Raw genomic sequence first — 22,318 nt, forward strand, 5'->3', positions numbered from 1 at the left:
AAACACCTCAGTTAATCTCTCCTCAGCGTTCTCTGTTCCACAGAAAACAACCTCGGCCTCTCCAATCTTTCCTCATTATTAAAATTCTCCATTTGTGTCAACATCCTGGTCAATCTCCTCTGCATTCTCTCTGGTATGAACACATCCTTCCTGTAATGTGGTGACCAGAACTGTACTCAGTAATGCAGCTGTGGTTTAACTAGTTATTTGGACAGCTCCAGTATAATCTCCCTGATCTTATAATAAAAACAGAAAATGCTGGAAATACTCAGCAACTCTGGCAGCATCTGTGGAGAGAGGGGTTTCAGGTCTTTCCTCCAATAGAAATTGCTGGGAATATTCCCTGCTCCAGTACTCTATGTCACCGTGAATAACAAAGTATCCTCTCTGCCTTTACAATCACTGTATCTACCTCAAGGGGCTGGTTTAGCACAGGGCTAAATCATTGGCTTTGAAAGCAGACCAAAAAAGGCCAGCAGCACGGTTCAATTCCCATACCAGCCTCCCCGAACAGGCGCCGGAATGTGGCGACTAGGGGCTTTTCACAGTAACTTCCTTTGAAGCCGACTTGTGACAATAAGCAATTTTCATTTTATTTCATTCTCCCGTCATCTTCAGGGATCTGTGGACATGAACTCTAATGCCCCTCTGTCCCTCTACACCTCACTATCAAACCATTCATATTGTTTCCCTTTGCCGTGTTTGTCCTCCCCAAATGTAATTATTACCCCGCGCTTCTCTGGATTGACCTCAGTTTACTACTTTTCTGGCCCGCTGATCAGTCTATTGATGTCTTCCTGCAGTCATTACAGCATTGGTTCAAACATGCACAAAAGCGCTGAATGCCAGAGGTGAGGTGAGAGTGTCTGCCCTTGACATCAAGGCAGCACTTGACCGAGTATGGCATCAAGGAGCCCTAGCTAATCTGGAGTCAATGGGAATCAGGGTGAAAACTCTCTGCTGGTTGGAGTCGGACCTGGCACAAAGCAAGATGGTTGTGGTGGTTGGAGGCTAACCATTTCAGCTCCAGGACATCACTGGAGGAGTTCCTCAGGGTAGTGTCCTCGGCCCAACCATCTTCAGCTGCTTCATCAATGATCTGCCTTCATCATAAGGTCAGAAGTGGGGATGTTTGCGGAACACTGTACAATGTTCAGCACCATTCGCGACTCCTCAAATAATGAAGCAGCCCTTGTCCAAATGCAGCAAGACCTGGACAATATCCAAGCTTGGGCTGATCAGTGGCAAGTTACATTCGTGCCACACAAGTGGCAGACAATGACCATCTCCTCCAGGGACACGTCCACTGTCCCTGGCTCCTTCACGTGCAAGAAGTGTGTCCAGTTGCAACTCCTGTTAGACCGCTTGACGGCTCTGGAGCTGCGGATGGACTAACTTTGGAGCATCCGCGATGCTGAGGACGTCGTGGATAGCACGTTTAGCGAGTTGGTCACACCGCAGGTGAAAGGTACTGAGGGAGAGAGAAAATGGGTGACCAAAACACAGAGCAAGAGTAGGAAGGCAGTGCAGGTGTCCTCTGCGATCATCTCCCTGCAAAACAGATATACCGCTTTGGATACTGTTGAGGGAGATGGCTCACCAGGGGAAGGCAGCAGCAGCCAGGCTCATGGCACCATGTCTGGCTCTGCTGTGCAGCTGGGCAGGAAGAAGAATGGCAGGGCTATAGTGATAGGGGACTCAATTGTAAGGGGAATAGACAGGTGGTTCTGCGGACGCAATCGAGACTCCAGGATGGTATGTTGCCTCCCTGGTGCAAGGGTCAAGGATGTCTTGGAGCGGTTGCAGGACATTCTGGGGGGGTGTGGGGGGTGAACAGCCAGCTGTCGTGGTGCACATAGGCACCAACGATATAGGTAAAAAATGGGACGAGGTCCTACAAGCTGAATTTAGGGAGTTAGGAGTTAAACTAAAAAGTAGGACCTCAAAGGTAGTAATCTCAGGATTGCTACCAGTGCCACGAGCTAGTCAGAGCAGGAATGTCAGGATAGATAGGATGAATGCGTGGCTCGAGAGATGGTGCAAGAGGGAGGGATTCAAATTCCTGGGACATTGGAACCAGTTCTGGGGAGGTGTGACCAGTACAAACCGGACGGTCTGCACATGGGCAGGACTGGAACCGATGTCCTGGGGGGGGGTTTGCTAGAGCTGTTGGGGAGAGTTTAAACTAATGTGGCAGGGGGATGGGAACCGATGCAGGAAGTTGGAAGGTAGTAAAACAGGGACAGAAACAAAAGGCAGTAAGGGGGAAAGTGTACGGCAAAGAAGCCATAGTCAAAAATCAAAAAGGGCGACAGTACAAGGTACAGTGACTGAGGGGAGGGGGGGGGGGGGCGGGCTCAGTGAATAGGACCAGGAATACTAAAAGGAATAAAACGGGAAGTGAAAACATTAATGGTAAATGACGCGGCAGGTTGTTACATGAAGATATGGGTTGAACGACAAGGAAAATTAGGAGAAAGGTTAAAAAGAAATATAACTTAGAAGAGATTACTGATCGAGGTGTTAAGATTCAGAACAGAGGTAAAAAAGCCAACATAAGTGTACTTTACCTGAATGCTCACAGTATTCGGATTAAGGTAAATGAGTTGATGGCGCAAATCATCGTGAATGACTATGATTTAGTGGCCATTACTGAAACATGGTTAAAGGATGGTCACGACTGGGAGTTAAATATCTGAGGGTATCAAACTATTCGGAAGGACTGAGTGGATGGTAAGGGATGTGGTGTAGCTCTGTTATTTAAGGATGACATCCGGGCAACAGTAAGGGATGACATCGGTGCTGTGGAGGATAAGGTTGAATCCATTTGGGTGGAAATCAGGAATAGTGAGGCGAAAAAGTCACTGATAGGAGTAGTCTATAGGCCACCAAATAGTAACATTATGGTGGGGCAGGCAATAAACAAAGAAATAACCGATGCATGTAGAAATGGTACAGCAGTTATCATGGGGGATTTTAATCTACATGTCGATTCGTTTAACCAGGTCGGTCAAGGCAGCCTTGAGGAGGAGTTTATAGAATGTATCCGCGATAGTTTCCTAGAACAGTATGTAATGGAACCTACAAGGGAACAAGTGGTCCTAGATCTGGTCCTGTGTAATGAGACAGGATTGATTCAGGATCTCGTAGTTAGGGATCCTCTCGGAAGGAGCAATCACAATATGGTGGAATTTAAAATACAGATGGAGGGTGAGAAGGTAAAATCAAGCACTAGTGTTTTGTGCTTAAACAAAGGAGATTACAATGGGATGAGAGAAGAACTAGCTAAGGTAGACTGGGAGCAAAGACTTTATGGTGAAACAGTTGAGGACCAGTGGAGAACCTTCCAAGTGATTTTTCACAGTGCTCAGCAAAGGTTTATACCAACAAAAAGGAAGGACGGTAAAAAGAGGGAAAATCGACCTTGGATATCTAAGGAAATAAGGGAGAGTTTCAAATTGAAGGAAAAAACATACAAAATAGCAAAAATCAGTGGGAGACTAGAGGACTGGGAAATCTTTAGGGGGGCAACAGAAAGCTACTAAAAAACTATCAAGAAGAGTAAAATAGATTATGAGAGTAAACTTGCTCAATATAAAAACAGATAGTAAAAGTTTCTACAAATATATAAAACAAAAAAGAGCGGCTAAGGTAAATATTGGTCCTTTAGAGCGTGAGAAGGGAGATTTAATAATGGGAGATGAGGAACAGGTTTTTTGGGTCGGTCTTCACAGTGGAAGACACAAATAACATGCCAGTGACTGATGGAAATGAGGCTATGACAGGTGAGGACCTTGAGAGGATTGTTATCACCAAGCAGGTAGTGATGGGCAAGCTAATGGGGCTAAAGGTAGACAAGTCTCCTGGCCCTGATGGAATGCATCCCAGAGTGCTAAAAGAGATGGCTAGGGAAATTGCAAATGCACTAGTGATAATTTACCAAAATTCACTAGACTCTGGGGTGGTCCCGGCGGATTGGAAATTAGCAAACGTGACACCACTGTTTAAAAAAGGAGGTAGGCAGAAAGTGGGTAATTATAGGCCAGTGAGCTTAACTTCGGTAGTAGGGAAGATGCTGGAATCTATCATCAAGGAAGAAATAGCGAGGCATCTGGATGGAAATTGTCCCATTGGGCAAACGCAGCATGGGTTCATAAAGGGCAGGTCGTGCCTAACTAATTGAGTGGAATTTTTTGAGGACATTAACAGTGCGGTAGATAACGGGGAGACAATGGATGTGGTACATCTGGATTTCCAGAAAGCCTTTGACAAGGTGCCACACAAAAGATTACTGCATAAGATAAAGATGCATGGCATTAAGGGGAAAGTAGTAGCATGGATAGAGGATTGGTTAATTAATAGAAAGCAAAGAGTGGGGATTAATGGGTGTTTCTCATAGAATTTACAGTGCAGAAAGAGGCCATTCAGTAGCTAGTGGTGTCCCTCAGGGATCAGTGTTGGGCCCACAACTGTTCACAATTTACATAGATGATTTGGAGTTGGGGACCAAGGGCAATGTGTCCAAGTTTGCAGACGACACTAAGATAAGTCTTAAAGCAAAAAGTGCAGAGGATACTGGAAGTCTGCAGAGGGATGTGGATAGGCTAAGTGAATGGGCTAGGTTCTGGCAGATGGAATACAATGTTGACAAATGTGAGGTTATCCATTTTGGTAGGAATAACAGCAAAAGGGATTATTATTTAAATGATAAAATATTAAAACATGCTGCTGTGCAGAGAGACCTGGGTGTGCTAGTGCATGAGTCGCAAAAAGTTGGTTTACAGGTGCAACAGGTGATTAAGAAGGCAAATGGAATTTTGTCCTTCATTGCTAGAGGGATGGAGTTTAAGACTAGGGAGGTTATGCTGCAATTGTGTACCGTGTTAGTGAGGCCACACCTGGAGTATTGTGTTCCGTTTTGGTCTCCTTACTTGAGCAAGGACGTACTGGCACTGGAGGGTGTGCAGAGGAGATTCACTAGGTTAATCCCAGAGCTGAAGGGGTTGGATTACGAGGAGAGGTTGAGTAGACTGGGACTGTACTCGTTGGAATTTAGAAGGATGAGGGGGGATCTTATAGAAACATATAAGATTATGAAGGGAATAGATAGGATAGATGCGGGCAGGTTGTTTCCACTGGCGGGTGAAAGCAGAACTAGGGGGCATAGCCTCAAAATAAGGGGAAGTAGATTTAGGACTGAGTTTAGGAGGAACTTCTTCACCCAAAGGGTTGTGAGTCTATGGAATTCCTTGCCCAGTGAAGCAGTAGAGGCTCCTTCATTAAATGTTTTTAAGATAAAGATAGATAGTTTTTTGAAGAATAAAGGGATTAAGGGTTATGGTGTTTGGGCCGGAAAGTGGAGCTGAGTCCACAAAAGATCAGCCATGATCTCATTGAATGGTGGAGCAGGCTCGAGGGGCCAGATGGCCTACTCCTGCTCCTAGTTCTTATGTTCTTAAGAGAGGATCTAACGATCGCCCCTTGACATTTGTTGTAACCTGCCTGCTTACCATTGGCTGGGGACTAATGACAATCCCACAATCCTGTGGGAGTATGAGCTTCCCCAATGAGGGGGGCAGAGAAACCATTAGTAAACTCCAAGTATAAATAAAGCTGGACAGTTTGGAACCAGCAGGAAGAAGTGTGCAGCAAGGGAAGTTGCTGCTGCTGTTATATATATATATGTTATTGTAAATAAATGTTATTACATTGTATCCTTAAAACTCGTGCTGGGTTCTTCGTGGCCCTCACAAAACATTGAATTACATTACCATCGCTGAATCCCCCACAATCAACATCCTGGGGGGTGCCATTGATCAAAAACTGAACTGGACGAGCCACAATAATACTGCGGCTACCAGGGCAGGTCAAAGACTAGGAATCCTGCAAAGGGTAACTCATGTCTTCCCACCCCTCCCCCCCGCTCCGCCCCACCCCAAAGCCTGCCCCCCCCCCCACCCCGCCCCCACCCCAAAGCCTGTCCACCATCTGCAATGCACAAGTCAGGAGTGTAATAGAATACTCTCCACTTGCCTGGATGAGTTCAGCTCCAACAACATCAAGAAGCTCAACAGCATCCAGGACAAAGCAGCCCGCTTGATTGCTCCTCCTCCACAAACATTCAAACCATCCACCTCCGATGAACAGTGGCAGCTGTGTGCACCACATACAAGATGCACTGCAGTAACTCACCAATGTTCCTTAGTCAGCACCTTCCAAACCCATGACCACTACCATCTAAAAGGCCAAGAGCAGATCACTAGGAACCCCACAACCTGGAGGCTCCCCTCCAAGTCACTCACCACCCTGACTGGGAAATATATCCCCGTTCCTTCGCCGTCGCTGGCAGAAAATCCTGGAACTCTCTCCCTAACAGCACAGTGGGTGTACTGACACCTGAAGGACTGCAGCGGTTCAAGAAAGAACCTTCCCACCACGTTCTGAAGGGCATCTAGGGATGGGCAATAAATGCTGGCCTAACCAGTGAAGCCCACGTCCCATAAATTAATAATAAATGTCTGCAGCTTTGTCTGCAGCACGGTTTTGTGAAGGGGAGGTCGTGTCTCACTAACTTGATAGAGTTTTTCGAGGAGGTCACTAAGATGATTGATGCAGGTAGGGCAGTAGATGTTGTCTATATGGACTTCAGTAAGGCCTTTGACAAGGTCCCTCATGGTAGACTATTACAAAAGGAGAAGTCACACGGGATCAGGGGTGAGCTGGCAAGGTGGATACAGAACTGGCTAGGCCATAGAAGGCAGAGAGTAGCAATGGAGGGGTGCTTTTCTAATTGGAGGGCTGTGACCAGTGGTGTTCCACAGGGATCAGTGCTGGGACCTTTGCTCTTTGTAGTATATATAAATGATTTGGAGGAAAATGTACCCGGTCTGATTAGTAAGTTTGCAGACGACACAAAGGTTGGTGGAATTGCGGATAGCGATGAGGACTGTCGGAGGATACAGCAGGATTTAGATTGTCTGGAGACTTCGGCGGAGAGATGGCAGATGGAGTTTGATCCGGACAAATGTGAGGTAATGCATTTTGGAAGGTCTAATGCAGGTAGGGAATATACAGTGAATGGAAGAACCCTCAAGAGTATTGAAAGTCAAAGAAATCTAGGAGTACAGGTCCACAGGTCATTGAAAGGGGCAACACAGGTGGAGAAGGTAGTCAAGAAGGCATACGGCATGCTTGCCTTCATTGGCCGGGGCATTGAGTATAAGAATTGGCAAGTCATGTTGCAGCTGTATAGAACCTTAGTTAGGCCACACTTGGAGTATAGTGTTCAATTCTGGTCGCCACACTACCAGAAGGATGTGGAGGCTTTAGAGAGGGTGCAGAAGAGATTTACCAGAATGTTGCCTGGTATGGAGGGCATTAGCTATGAGGAGCAGTTGAATAAACTTGGTTTGTTCTCACTGGAACGAAGGAGGTTGAGGGGAGACCTGATAGAGGTATACAAAATTATGAGGGGCATAGACAGAGTGGATAGTCAGAGGCTTTTCCCCAGGGTAGAGGGGTCAATTACTAGGGGGCACAGTTTTAAGGTGAGAGGGGCAAGGTTTAGAGTAGATGTACGAGGCAAGTTTTTTACGCAGAGGGTAGTGGGTGCCTGGAACTCGCTACCGGAGGAGGTAGTGGAAGCAAGGACGATAGGGACATTTAAGGGGCATCTTGACAAATATATGAATAGGATGGGAATAGAAGGATACGGACCCAGGAAGTGTAGAAGATTGAAGTTTAGTCGGGAAGCATGGTCGGCACGGGCTTGGAGGGCCGAAGGGCCTGTTCCTGTGCTGTACATTTCTTTGTTCTTTGTTCTTTGCAACTTTCTTTCTCACTGTCAAAAACAGGACCACAAATGACTTAATCCTGTCCCCATGTTAAAGTCTAAAGCATTGATACATAACTCAAGAAGCACGGAATCATGTCCTGAGAAATCTAGAATCCCACTGGAAATACCCCACCAATCACAAACATGCCTCTCAACCACTGCCTTGCTCGCTGCTCCAGCTGATGTCACTTCCTGCACTTGTGATTGTTCTGGACATGAGCAGTATCCTGGTTTTCCCACGTGGAGCAGGATTGGAATCCCCTGCCAGGTCTTTAGTTATTTGATTAGTTGACTTAAGCAAAATAAACTTAAGATTAAAATAAATAAAGATTCATCAGCTTCTCACCAATCAGTTTCTTCCATTGAGCTGAAGTTACTTTTTATCCGGAATTAACTGAAATGTTTTTGATAATTTTTTTTTACATAAATTTAGCGTATCCAATTCTTTTTTTTTCAATTAAGGGGTAATTTAGCGTGGCCAATTCACCTACCCTGCACATCTTTGAGTTGTGGGGGTAAAACACACGCAGACACGGGGAGAATGTGCAAACTCCACACGGACAGTGACACGGGGCCGAAACCAGGTCCGCAGCACTGTGAGGCAGCAGTGCTAACCAGTGTGCCACCGTGCTACCATTTTTGTTGACTGTTAATATCTAAACCTCTCAAGGCGGCATGTAGCGCAGTGGATAGCACTGGGATTGTGGCGCTGAGGAGCCGGGTTCGAATCCCGACCCTGGGTCACTGACCGTGTAGAGTTTGCACATTCTCCCCATGTCTGCATGGGGTCACCGCCACAACCCAAAGATGTGCAGGTTAGGTGGATTGGCCTTGCTAAATTGCCCCTTAATTGGAAAAAAAATAATTGGATACTCTCAATTTTTGAAAAAAATATCTAAACCTCTCAAATGATTAATTGACTGAAAAATGCAGATGTCTTCACTCTTACAATGCCAACTTCATCTGTATCCCCTAGATTTGATTAATGGACCACGTACCGTAATTCTATGAACAATGATCAGATTGATTTCAGTTTTGTGATAATTAATGAATTGTCTCACTTTATAATTGATGAATGCAGTGACCAGGATGTGCTCTCCACAGGACTGGGATGCCCTGTCATTGCCTTTATTTATTCCATTATTAACTGACTGAAGCAACAATAAACTTCAGGTTAAAATAAATAAAGATTCATCAGCCACACACCTATCAGCTCGTTCCATTTCCCTGCACCTTATTTTTATCAGGAATTAACTGAAATGATTTTCTTAATTTTTGTTATATCAACAGTTCGGATTTTAACTTGCTGAAGAATTCAGATTTTTTCACTGTTGCAATCGCTTGTCATTCAGTTTCAACTTTATCCCCAAGATTTGATCAACAGAACACTGACTGCAATTATATAAATGATCAAATTGACTTCAGGTTTATACTAATTAATGAATCATGACTTATAGTTCATTAATACAGTGACCACAATGCTTCGCCCTCCTCTAGCTGTACTCTTCGCCTTTTATAAAGTTCTGGCATAATCTCCTTGCTCTTATATTCCAGGCCGCGCCCAAGAAAGGATTCTTGGCTGCCTGATCGATCTATCCAGCTACCTGTGGATAGGGACACTAATACCTCCCTGTTGCTCACCTGTTCGAAGTCTCATCCTATTTATAGTTCATTCACTTGTCTTGTTTTCACTCTGAAATTCATTATCTCTCACTATTTGTAGCACAGTGGTTAACACTGTTACTTCACAGCGCCAGGGTCCAGGGTCAATTCCCAGCTTCGGTCACTGTGTTGTAATGCAGAACAAGGCCAGCAGCGCGGGTTCAATTCCCGCACCACCTTACCCCAACAGGTGCCGGAATGTGACGACTTGGGGCTTTTCACAGTAACCTCATACTTGTGGCAATAAAAGATTATTATTATGTCTGTGCGGAGTCTGCACGTTCTCTTCGTGTCTGCCTGGATTACTCCAGTTTCCTCCCTCAAGTCCTGAAAGATTTGCTTGTTTGGTGAATCGGACATTCTGAATTGTCCCTGTGTACCTGAAAAGGCGCTGGAGTTTTAAAAAGATTGAATTCCATTTGCAATTGTTTTGCCCATCTGACCAGTCCACTGATATCTTCCTGCAGTCCATGGTTTTCTCCCGCAATGTCAACCATACGCAGAATTGTTGTATCATCTGCAAATTTCATAATCATTCATATGTACCAGAGAACTGTGGAACCCCACTGGAAACAGGCATCCAGACATCATTCAGTCCTGGATGTGATTCACAGCAGCAATAACAGCAGAATCCATCCCCTGCTGTCGCCTGTGAACTTGCTGATGTCTCAGCAGGTTGTTTGACTGAGCGAATCCCCTCCCACACACAGAGCAGGTGTACGGCCTCTCCCCACTGTGAACCATGTGTCAGCAGATTCCATTTACTTTTAAATCCTTTCTCGCAATCAGAGCATTTGAAAGACCTCTGATCAGTGTGAATAAGTTGGTGTGTTGTAAGGTGGGATGACTGAGTGAATTTCTTGTTACACACGGGGCAAGTGTATAGTCTCTCCCCAGTGTGAACCCGCTGGTGTATCAGAAGGTCGGATGAATCAATGAATTCCTGCCCACACACAGGGCAGATGAATGGTCTCCCCCAGTGTGAATTCAATGGTGCCCCAGAAGGTGAGGTGATTGGGTGAATTCCTTCCCGAACTTGGAGCAGGTGAATGGCCTGTCCCCAGTTTGTGTGCGCTGGTGTTTCAGAAGATCCTTTTTGCTTTTAAATGTTTTCTCACAATCAGAACAATTAATTGGTCTCTGATCAGTGTGAACAAATTGGTGAATCAGAAGGTGGGAGGGACAAGTGAATCTCTTCCCACACTTGGAGCAGGTGAATGGCCTCTCCCCAGTGTGAGTGCCTTGATGTATCAGCAAATTCTTTCTGCTTTTCTCGTTCTTCTCACATTTAAAAGGTCTCTGATCAGTATGAACAAGTTGGTGTGTCAGGAGGTGTGATGACTGAGTGAATCCCTTCCCACACGCAGAGCAGGTGAACGGCCTCTCCACATTGGCTGAAACTCTGCATCATGTCTCAAACTCCAGGAGAAAAATGGACCTTTCTGTTTGTGGCTTTAAACAGATGAAACCCTGTGGGTGTGGAGCAAACATTTCAACATTTGTTGTTGAAATATGGCAGCATGATGAAACAATCCACCAACAATTCAGGGGTTGATTTAAAGGAATAACTAGGCAGACAGGGAATGTCACCCTGAGGTCAAGGAGTCTCTGGTTTCAGTTGGTGGGTTAGGACAGGTTAGGGAGAAGGTTAATACTGTCATCATTCAGAACAACACAGACTTTCAAGCAACAACTGAGGAACTTTACTGTCCAATTTAATATTCACATAATATTTGTAGATCAGACACAGAAGAACAGGAATTTGCAATCAGTTTGGAGATTAATCTGATATTTTCCATTCTTAAACATTTTGTCTTGAAAGATACCAAATGGGATGAAGCCAAATCTTGAAAAGGCAAAGTCTTGAGTTTAAATCATCACTGTGCTGTCAGTGGAAAGGGTTAACTTCTCTGCTCTCAAAGGTGTTGGAGCAAACGTGCTCAAATGCGCACAACTGTGTTGACTTTACGTAACTTTATTTTCAGATATGAAATGAATCAAACACCATTTTAAACTTTGTATTCTCAATTCATTTGTCAACTTTTTCAGCTTTGCCCAAATTAGTTTTTTCCCCTCTTTCTTCAGGCACTTTTCCAAGTGACTCAAATAAAACAAAAGAAAAGTAAAAGTAAAACGATCAGCTTTCAGAGGTAACCAAAGCTTCAACGTTCTTAGACCAAAAAGACTTAAAGAGGGCGGAGCTTCCAGAAGATTGTGAAATTCAATGCACAACATTAAGGCTGAAGATTAACTTCAGTGAATCCAACTTTTCACTGCCTTTTACAATTGTACAAGTAAATTACAATTCATACTTAAAGATTTACTTTCACTCAGTAATTAGTACTTCAAATTTCTCAGCACAGACTCTTTAGATTAAACACCAATTGTTCACTTTGGGCGGCACGGTAGCACAGTGGGCAGGTTGCACTGTTGCTTCACAGCGCCAGGGTCCAAGCTTTGATTCCCAGCTTGGGTGACTGAATGTGCGGAGTCAGCACGTTCTATTCATGTCTGCGTGGGTTTCCTTCCACAAGTCCCGAAAGAGGTGCTGTTGGGTAATTTGGACATTCTCAATTTTCCCTCCATGTACCCGAACAGGTGCTGGAATGTGGCGATAAGAGGCTTTTCACAGGACCTTCTTTGCAGTGTTAATATAAGCCTACTTGTGACAGTACAGATTATTATTATCAGCTGGTGTGTGGAGAAGGTCATGTTCCTGTCGATCTGTCAGCACAGAAACCGTACTGCAAGTAGATGAATCTTTTAAACATGACCCTAGTGAAGGTCTTCCAGGTGCTGCTAAGGAGTGAGACATTCCTGTAGTTGCTGCAACCTCCTCTGTCACTGCTGTTTTTATCAGTTGTGATAATTTTTACATCATGCACATGGAATGGTTCCGACCTCCCAACAGAGGAGGAGATCGTGACGGTGTGACAGTCAATGGGGCTTTGTGTTTGAGCAGTTCAGCTGGAATTCCATCCTTGCCACGCACCTTTCTGCTTGTTGATCAATCAATGACCTTGTCCAACTGAAACATGACTGGAAGCTGCAGGAGCGTCAGAAAGAGACTGGGATATGTCTACATCTGACAGTCATGTTCAACCCAGCAGGACATCTGTTTACATCCGTAAGGATGTCACCATCTGGGATTTCAGGGGAACGACTTTGATGATGGTCAGACCCATTTTTGCTTCAATGACAGGTTCATCTCTGCTGAGTGGCTCTCAAACCAGTCTGTGTTGTGGGCTCCATCTCTATCGTAGAATCTGTAGGATCTTTACAGTGCAGAAGGAGGTCATTTGGCCCATCGAGTCTGCACCGACCCTGTGAAAGAGCACTCAACCTCGGCCCATTCTCCCGCCCTATCCCTGGCTGCTGCTGCTGTGTCAGAAATCATTGAACTCAGTGACTTCTAAGTTTCATCAATATCAATGTTGATTGATGAAGTTTTTATTGATGTGCCTGTGAAATATTTCAGTTTAGTTTAATGCTCCTTGATAATGTAATTTCACAATGGACATGTTACTGTGAGGAACGTGTGAGTAACAATTGTCAGCAATGATTAATCAGCACTTTCTAATTGGAGAGGTTAATCAGTGGAACCTTTCAAACTCTGAATTGTAGATGTTGTATCAAACATCAATTTAGGATTGAAGTAAAAGTTCAGAATTGTAGTGTTTCTGTTCAGAGTTCCTGAATGAAGCTTCACCTTCCGCGGGACTCCTGACACCTGGTGCTTCTCAACTCCACTGCCACCGCCCCCCACCCCCCCCCCCCGCACCCCCTCTCCCCGCGCCCCCCCCCCGCACCTCCCCCATGCTCCCCTGGCCCCCCCACGCCCCCCCCTCCGCGCCCCCCCACGTCCACCCCCCCCGCCATGCGCCCCCGCCGCGCGCCCCCCCCCCCCCGCCGTGCCCCCCCAAAGAATTACACCGAACTTGCAGAAGAGTTGTAAATAAATTATAATCCATTTATTATTCCCATTCATTGTGCAGCAAAGAAAGAAGACCGAGATAAAATTGGACGTGTGAAATAGTTTTCATAGAATTTACAGTGCAGAAGGAGGCCATTCGACCCATCGAGTCTGCACCGGCTCTTGGAAAGAGCTCCCTACCCAAGGTTCACACCTCCACCCTATCCCCATAACCCAGTAAGCCCACCCAACACTAAGGGCAATTTTGGACACTAAGGGAAATTTATCATGGCCAATCCACCTAACCTGCACAACTTTGGACTGGGAGGATTCAGCAGCTTTCCTTTGCAGTGCTACCCATACATGGCAAGCGTCTGCAGGAAAAATACCTTCAGTTCTTTGTTGCTATTCAGTTTATAAACGTCAAACAGAACACGGACGTGCACATTGAGTGTAAAGTGTATGGTGAAAATATTAACTATAGTCACAAGGACCACTTTGGGGCTGGTTTAGCACAAGGCTAAATCGCTGGCTTTGAAAGCAGACCAAGGCAGGCCAGCAGCACGGTTCAATTCCCGTACCAGCCTCCCTGAACAGGCGCCGGAATGTGGCGACTAGGGGCTTTTCACAGTAACTTCATTTGAAGCCTACTTGTGACAATAAGCAATTTTCATTTCTGGGATGTTTTGAAGTAGAATTTGAGATCACGAACTGATAACTGCATAATACAATTTGCTCCATTATTTCAAATTAGTCTTGAACAAACTGTCGTATATATGGGACCTACACTTAATCTATATGATTTACCTAGGTATGTAACTGTGGACTTCACTGCCCCAGAGTGCGGTGGATGCTGGGACAGTGAGTAAATTTCAAGAGGAGTCAGACAGATTTTTAATTGGTAATGGGTTGAAGGGTTATGGAGAATGGGAAGGACAGTGGAATTACGGCCAGGATAAGATCAGACATGATTGAATGGCGGAGCAGATTCGATTGGCCAAATGGCCTAATTCTGCTCCTATATCTTATGAACTTATCGACACAACCAGACCTCACTTCCCTTGGAACAACATGAAGTGTCTACTGCTTTCCAGATCCCTTCCTTTCAAATCTTTCAAACCAGGATTCTTTAAAAACACCACTGCAGCAGTCATACACACACTAACCCAGGCTTTAACCCTTACTGCACCAAATACCTATAATACAATATATCTGAAATCCCTCCATTCATCACAAGGCTCATTTTCCCAAATGTTTAGTTGACGTATAGAAATCCTTTAGTTCTCACTGGGACAGGCACCTATCAATATGTTTTGAAAAATAAACTGCTGGTTTATGTTTTCATAGTGGCTGCAAAAGCTTGGAACACAGTTAATGAAAAGGATACTAAGTGACACACAGCCTTAAACTAATACAGAAATTACAAAGTTATCTCACATACAATTTATAACAAGTGTGCATAAAATCAGTGCATAAAGGTGTCAGTGAGTAAATGTTGAGAGAGCAAAATATATTACAAAATACAGCATGACATATTCAAATAAAACATATTTGTAAGCAATATGAGTTAAACTAACGAAAGAACTATGAAAACTGATTGGAGAACTTAAATTCTTTAAGTTCACAAACCAAAGGTGGTTACATAGTGTGACAGAAAGTGACTGCTTCTTTCCAGAAACTACAAGTTAAAGGTTAAACTAATTTAAGACACAAGGCTGAAGGTTTGAAATCTCACAGTTTTCTTCACACAAACTCACAGTTTTCTTCACTCAAACTGATGTATAACTGTTAATTTTCAATGGCAGGAGAGTTAACGGTTCCAAACCTTTGCTCATCCAACCTTTATGGGAATCGCAGCAGTTGCCCTGTAATTAAACCATTAAAGTGTAACTTTGTCCTGGCCTCGGGCCATGGGATGTATTTCACTTGTCCAGTGTGGCAGGAAGAATCGAAAAAACAACATTCTTGTGATCTTATGAGACAAAATCCCATCTTCACACTGAGGATACCCTCCATTGTCCCGTGTGACACTATCACTATGCTAAATGGGGTAGATTCAGAACACATCTCGATAAAAACAGGGTATCCAAGAGGTGCTGTGGCCATCAGCAGCCTAATATTCAATGACAATCAAACCTCATAGAACATAGAACATTACAGCGCAGAACAGGCCCTTCGGCCCTCGATGTTGCACCGACCTGTGAAACCACTCTAAAGCCCATCTACACTATTCCCTTATCGTCCATATGTCTATCCAATGACCATTTGAATGCCCTTCGTGTTGGCGAGTCCACTACTGTTGCAGGCAGGGCATTCCATGCCCTTACTACTCTATGAGTAAAGAACCTACTTCTGCCATCTGTCCTATATCTATCTCCCCTCAATTTAAAGCTATGTCCCCTTGTGCTAGACATCACCATCTGGGGAAAAAGGCTCTCACTGTCCACCCTAACTAATCCTCTGATCATCTTGTCTGCCTCAATTAAGTCACCTCTTAACCTTTTTCTCTCTAACGAAAACAGCATCAAGTCCCTCAGCCTTCCCTTATAAGATCTTCCCTCCATACCAGGCAACATTTTGGTAAATCTCCTCTGCATCCTTTCCAATGCTTCCACATCCTTCTTATAATGCGGCAACCAGAATTGTGCGCAATACTCCAAATGCGGCCGCACCAGAGTTTTGTACAGCTGCAACATGACCTCATGGCTCCGAAACTCAATCCCTCTACTAATAAAAGCTAACACACCGTACGCCTTCTTAACAACCCTCTCAACCTGGGTGGAAACTTTCAGGGATCTATGTACATGGACACCGAGATCTCTCTGCTCATCCACACTACCAAGAGTCTTACCATTAGCCCAGTACTGTCTTCCTGTTATTCCTTCCAAAATGAATCACCTCACACTTTTCTGCATTAAACGCCATTTGCCACCTCTCAGCCCAGCGCTGCAGCTTATCTATGTCTCTCTGTAACTTCTAACATCCTTCCACACTGTCCACAACTCCACTGACTTTAGTGTCATCTGCAAATTTACTCACCCATCCTTCTACACCCTCCTCCAGGTCATTTATATAAATGACAAACAGCAGTGGCCCCAAACAGATCCTTGTGGTACACCACGAGTAACTGGACTCCAGTCTGAACATTTCCCATCAGCCTTGATTTCCAGCTAGCCAATTTCTGATCCAAACTGCTAAATCACCCTGAATCCCATGCCTCCGTATTTTCTGCTGTAGCCGACCGTGGGGAACCTTATCAAACACTTTACTGAAATCCATATACACCACATCAACTGCTTTACCCTCATCCACCTGTTTGGTCACCTTCTCAAAGAACTCAATAAGGTTTGTGAGGCACGACCTACCCTTCACAAAATCGTGTTGACTATCTCTAATCAAATTATTCCTTTCCAGATGATTATACATCCTATCTCAGAATTTACAGCGCAGAAGGAGGCCATTCGGCCCATCGAGTCTGCACCGGCTCTTTGAAAGAGCACGCCACCCAAGCCCACACTCCCACCCCATCCCCATATCCCCATAACCCAGTAACCCCACCCAACAGTAAGGGCAATTTTGGACACTAAGGGCAATTTTAGCATGGCCAATCCAGCTAACGTGCACATCTTTGGACTGTGGGAGGAAACCGGAGCACAACGGAGGAAACCCACACACACACGGGGAGAATGTGCAGACTCCGCACAGACAGTGACCCAGTGGGGAATCGAACCTGGGACCCTGGAGCTGTGAAGCAATTCTGCTAACCACTATGCTACCGTGCTGCCCCTTTATATCTCTTATAAACCTTTCCAAGACTTTGCCCACAACAGAAGTAAGGCTCACTGGTCTATAGTTGCCGGGGTTGTCTCTACGCCCCTTCTTGAACAAGAGGACAACATTTGCTATAGGCCGGCATAATCCCTCACTCTACTGCTGGGAACACACAAAGCAAGTGTGGAGTACAAGGAAAGTAGAAAGAAACTTAAGGAAGGAGTCTGGAGGGCTAAAAGGAGTCACAAAAAGTCGTTGGCCAGCATGATTAAGGAAAATCCCAAGTCTTCTTCATTTTAATAATCTTTATTGTCACAAGTAGGCTTATATTAACACTGCAATGAAGTTACTGTGAAAAGCCTCTAGCCGCCACATTCCGGTGCCTGAGGGAGAATTCAGAATATCCAAATTACCTAACAGCATGCCTTTAGGGACTTGTGGGAGGAAACCAGAGCATCCGGAGGAAACCCACGCAGACACAGGGAGAACTTGCAGACTCTCCACAGTGTCCCAAGCCCGGAATCGAACCTGGGACCCTGGCGCTGTGAAGCCATAGTGCTAACCACTATGCTACCGTGCTGCCCATATATTAACATATATAAAGAGCAAGGGGTTAGCCAGGGAGAAGGTTGACCCACTCCAGGACAGGGGAGGGAATCTATGCGTGGAGCCAGAGGAAATGGACAAGGTATTAAATGAGTACTTTGCATCAGTGCTCACCAAAGAGCAGAACTTGGTGGATGATGAGTCTGGGGGTGTGTAAATAGTTTGCGTCATGCTAAGATTAAAAAGGAGGTACTGGGGTCTTGAAAAATATGATGGTCGACACATCCCCAGGGCCTGATGGGATATATCACAGAATACTGTGAGAGGCAAGGGAGGAAATTGCTGGGGCCTTGAGATAAATCTTTGTATCCTTACTGGCTACAGGGGAGGTCCCAGAGGATTGGAGAATATCCAATGTTGTTCCTTTGTTTAAGAAGGGTAGCAAAGACAATCCATGTAATTACAGGCCGGTGAGCCTTACGTCAATGGTAGGGAAATTATTGGAGGGGATTCTTTGAGACACAATTTACTCCCACTTGGAAATAAGTGGACATATTAGTGAGAGGCAACATGGTTTTGTGAAGCGGAGGTCGTGTCTCACGAACTTGATCGAGTTTTCGAGGAAGTGACAAAGATGATTGACGAGGGTAGGGCAGTGGATGTTGTCTACATGGACCTCAGTAAGGGCTTTGACAAGGTCCCTCATGGCAGACTGTTACAGAAGATGAAGTCTCACAGGATCAGAGGTGAGCTGACGAGATGGATACAGAAATGGCCGGTACAGGAATTGAACCCGTGCTGCTGGCCTTGTTCTACATTACAAACCAGCTGTCTAGCCCACTGAGCTAAACCGGCCCTAATTTTTATTGTCACAAGTATGATGTTATTGTGAAAAGCCCCTCGTCGCCAGAGTCCGGCGCCTTTTCAGGTAAGTCGGTACGGGAATTGAACCCACGCTGCTGGCCTTGTTCTGCATTACAAACCTGCTGTCTAGTCCACTGAGCTAGACCAGCCCATAAACCCTGGTGTCCTGGCAAATATTTATCCCTCAATCAACATCGCCAAAATCCGATCATCTGCTCATTGCCACATTGCTGTGTGTGGCATCTTGCTTTGTTGAAATTGGCTGCTGCTTCGAGAGGTTGATCATGAAGCGCATACTCCCAGAACGCCTTGATCCACTGCAATTCGCATACTGCTGCAACCGGTCCACATCAGACACCATTTCCCTGGCCTTACACTCATCCCTAGAGCATCTCGAAAACAAGGACTCCTACATTAGATTCCTATTTATTGACTACAGCTCCGCCTTCAACACCATAATCCCAGCCAAGCTCATAGCAAAGCTCCAAAACCTAGGACTTGGCTCCCCACTCTGCAACTGGATCCTCGATTTTATGACCAACAGACCACAATCAGTAAGAATGAACAACACCTCCTCCACAATAGTCCTCAACACCGGCGCCCCGCAAGGCTGCGTACTTAGCCCCCTACTCTACTCCCTGTACACACACGACTGCGTGGCAAAACTTGGTTCCAACTCCATCTACAAGTTTGCTGACGATACGACCATAGTGGGCCGGATCTCGAATAACGATGAGTCCGAATACAGAAGGGAGATCGAGAACCTAGTGGAGTGGTGAAGCGACAACAATCTCTCCCTCAATGCCAGCAAAACTAAAGAGCTGGTCATTGACTTCAGGAAGCAAAGTACTGTACACACCCCTGTCAGCATCAACGGGGCCGAGATGGAGATGGTTAGCAGTTTCAAATTCCTCGGGGTGCACATCTCCAAAAATCTGTCCTGGTCCACCCACATCGACGCTACCACCAAGAAAGCACAACAGCGCCTATACTTCCTCAGGAAACTAAGGAAATTTGGCATGTCCACATTGACTCTTACCAACTTTTACAGATGCACCATAGAAAGCATCCTATCAGGCTGCATCACAGCCTGGTATGGCAACTGCTCGGCCCAGGACCGCAAGAAACTTCAGAGAGTCGTGAAGACTGCCCAGTCCATCACACAAACTTGCCTCCCATCCATTGACTCCATCTACACCTCCCGTTGCCTGGGGAAAGCGGGCAGTATAATCAAAGATCCCTCCCACCTGGCTTACTCACTCTTCCAACTTCTTCCATTGGGCAGGAGACACAGAAGTCTGAGAACACGCACGAAGAGACTCAAAAACAGCTTCTTCCCCACTGTCACCCGACTCCTAAATGACCCTCTTACGGACTGACTTCATTAACACTACACCCTGTATGCTTCATCCGATGCCAGTGCTCATGTAGTTACATTGTATATGTTGTGTTGCCCTATTATGTATTTTATTTTATTCCCTTTTCTTCTCATGTACTTAATGATCTGTTGAGCTGCTCGCAGAAAAATACTTTTCACTGTACCTTGGTACACATGACAATAAACAAATCCAATCCAATCCAATCCATTTCCGACAACAGTGACCACACTTCAGAAGCTCTTTGGGACATGTTGTGGTTATGAAAGGCACTACAGAAGTGAAAGTTTTAAATTGAAGATTAATGCTTTCTGATCCTAAATTTATTTCAGCGATCCCCAACTTACCATTTAATAAATTTGCTTTGGTTTGGACAAGAATTGTTTTTTTAAATTTAGAGTACCCAATTCATTTTTTCCAATTAAGGGGCAATTTAGCGTGGCCAATCCACCTACGCTGCATATCGTTGGGTTGTGGGGGTGAAACCCAAGCAAACACGGGGAGAATGTGCAAACTCCACATGGACAGTGACCCAGAGCCGGGATCGAACCTGGGACCTCGGCACCGTGAGGCAGTGTAACAACTGTGCCACCGTGCTGCCTTCGGATAAGAATTTTAACCAATTAAAGAAAAGGCAGAATTCTCTGGCTAGTCAATTTAAAAAGTTTATTAACAGAAAAAGTTTACTGAACAACTTGAAGACAGTGACGTTTGCAAATTCAAGGTGGTGATCAGTCTGTAGAAGCGTAACCCTCTCTGGCTTCACCTTTGACAGTAATTTCCTTGGAACTCAGCCTCGAGTCTTCAGTACTTGGCCAGCAAGGAAGACCTTCGGAACATCGACCTTTATCCCCAAAGTGACCATTACCTCATGTCAGAGTTGGGCCTGTTGTAACATGACCATTGGTCAATTGGGCACTAGTTTAATTTACTTGAATCTCCAATTCCTGACACCACCTTAGACAGGAATACAATTGAACTGTTTCATACAGTTCCTTTATCTGATTCTGTACAATTCCTTTTTCATACAGTTTCAAATGTTGAGGCTAATCAGGGCTGGAAGGAGACGCCAATAGGCTATTAAGTTGGATGATCAGCCATGATCATAATGAATGGCAGAGCAGGTGCGAAGGGCCAAATGGTCTCATCCTACTCCTATTTTCTATGTTTCCATGTAATCCCTTCCCACACTGAGAGCAGGTGAATGGCTTCTCCCCAGTGTGAACTTGCTGGTGTGTCTGCAGGTTGGATAAATCAATGAATCCCTTCCCACACTGAGAGCAGGTGAATGGTCTCTTCCCGGTGTGAATTCGCTGATGTGTCTGCAGATTGGATAACCCTGTGAATCCCTTCCCACACTGAGAGCAGGTGAATGGCCTCTCCCCAGTGTGAGCTTGCTGGTGTCTCTGCAGACTGGATAATCAAGTGAATCGCTTCTCACACTGAGAGCAGGTGAATGGTGTCTCCCCAGTGTGAACTCGCTCATGTTTCCACAGGGTGGATAACTGAGTGAATCCCTTCTCACACTCAAGAGCAGATGAAGTGGCATTGCATCGATGAATCTCCAGCTCAGATGGGAATCTGTATTCATTCCCACAGTCCCCACATTTCCACGGTTTCTCCATGTTTTGGGTCTCATCACGTCTCTCCAGATTGGACAATTAGTGGAAGCTTTTCTAAACACAGAGCATGTGCACTGTCTCTCCTCACTGTGAATGGTGTGATGTTTTTTCAAGCTGTGTAACTGGTTAAAGCTCTTTCCACAGTCAGTTCACTGGAACACTCTCACTCGGGTGTGTGTTGTGTGGGTCTCGGTGCTTTTCCAGTCACGCTCACGTTTAAAATCTTTTGAAGCCGACAGATTGGACAAACATTTCTCCTTCTCGCCGATGATATTCAGAGCCCGATGATGTTCAGGTCAGAAGGAATCGAGTGAGTTTGTCACATCGAGACGTAATGTTTGAGATTTCTGTCTATAATTCCTCCTCTTCCAATATCCTTTAAAAACAATTTACAAAAGTCATCAGTTAGTACAGGATAGAAATTCAGAACAGACAATTCTCGTTCCTATGAAACATTATTTCCTCTCCCGTTCTCCAAAAGCTGTAAATCTCCATCTCACACACTCTCCCTCCATTCTCACTCTGCTGTATCTAATATTCACCCTCCCAATTCTCCTGAAGGTGCTGATTCATGTTGATTGACAGATCCGAGCTCAGCTCACTGCTTCCTGACCAGGACACAGAGATTAGAATGGGAGCAAGGGTCGGCCATTCGGCCCACTGAGTCTGCTCCATTATTCAATGCTATCCTTGGCCGATCTACCTCAGCACCATTTTTCCACATGATCCC

The 22,318-nt window shown here is 45.2% G+C and overlaps 2 protein-coding genes across 2 annotated transcripts in view; both read left to right on the forward strand.

Annotated features, from left to right (window-relative positions):
• LOC140421380 (uncharacterized) overlaps positions 1-22,318 on the forward strand; it is a 456,825-nt gene that overhangs the window by 192,206 nt on the left and 242,301 nt on the right. The gene's annotated exons all lie outside the window — the stretch shown is intronic.
• Positions 1-22,318, forward strand: part of LOC140421399 (uncharacterized) — a 56,721-nt gene that overhangs the window by 8,299 nt on the left and 26,104 nt on the right. The gene's annotated exons all lie outside the window — the stretch shown is intronic.

The sequence above is a fragment of the Scyliorhinus torazame genome, chromosome 5 (assembly GCF_047496885.1).
Source record: "Scyliorhinus torazame isolate Kashiwa2021f chromosome 5, sScyTor2.1, whole genome shotgun sequence".
Classification (NCBI taxonomy): Eukaryota; Metazoa; Chordata; class Chondrichthyes; order Carcharhiniformes; family Scyliorhinidae; genus Scyliorhinus; species Scyliorhinus torazame.